The 871-nt window shown below is 35.5% G+C and overlaps 1 pseudogene; it reads right to left on the reverse strand.

Moving 5' to 3' along the window:
- Window positions 1–292: 292 nt before the first annotated feature.
- Window positions 293–409, reverse strand: LOC112475010 (annotated as a pseudogene).
- Between the last annotated feature and the right edge of the window lie 462 nt (window positions 410–871).

The following is an 871-nucleotide window of genomic DNA, read 5'->3' on the forward strand; positions in this document are numbered from 1 at the left end:
TAACAGCTGTTAATCTGACATTACTTGTTGGCATCTAAAAATATATCAGAAGCTGTAATACAGACCCAGGATGAAACTTCCATTTTTTCCCCAAGTGTTTTCTCTTTCAAAACCTAGTAACCAACAAATGGTAACTTAATTCCTTGAGCAAAGGAAGTTAAACAAAGTGGGATTAATATCTGGTTAACTAAAATGCATCAAATAAACTAAAAAGGTGATTCAAAATTGTCAGAGTTAGAGAAAATAATATACTGAAAAAAATATATATATAAATATATATAATATTTTTTAATGCCTACAGAACCTGGTCTTCCTAGGTGGTCTCCCATCCAAGTACTAACCAGGCCCGACCCTGCTTAGCTTCCGAGATCAGACAAGATTAAGCACATTCAGGGTGGCATGGCCAGACAACATACTGATATATTTTTAAAATGAGACAGATAATTTGCATAAAGTACCACCTCAGGCATATTAAGAAAGCTTTGCTGGAGCGGCGGAAGCAGTGAGTAGGTCTCCAAGCCATGTTTGTCTCTTTCAGCCAGACAGTCTGTCTCTAAAACAGTACCCTGAATTAAACTACCCCTCTTCCATTCAAAAAAAAAAAAAATCAAAACCAAAGGAAGAATTCCTAAAAGTTAGGAAATTGAATGTTTATTTTTGCTATTGTTTTCATACTAAATGGGAACATGAAAGAAATCTTTCACTCAGCAGCTGCATCTAATTTAATATGAAGCTCCCAAAAGAGGAGTGAACAGGATGTGATGAGGAGCTGTTAAACATGGATGCTAATATTTTGTGAGGCATCTGGTACTGTTCTACCACCTAGAAATCTAAGAATCAAATTAGCAGATTCAATTCTGTCAGAGTTATC

Source organism: Pteropus alecto, unplaced genomic scaffold, assembly GCF_000325575.1.
Source record: "Pteropus alecto unplaced genomic scaffold, ASM32557v1 scaffold7, whole genome shotgun sequence".
Lineage (NCBI taxonomy): Eukaryota > Metazoa > Chordata > Mammalia > Chiroptera > Pteropodidae > Pteropus > Pteropus alecto.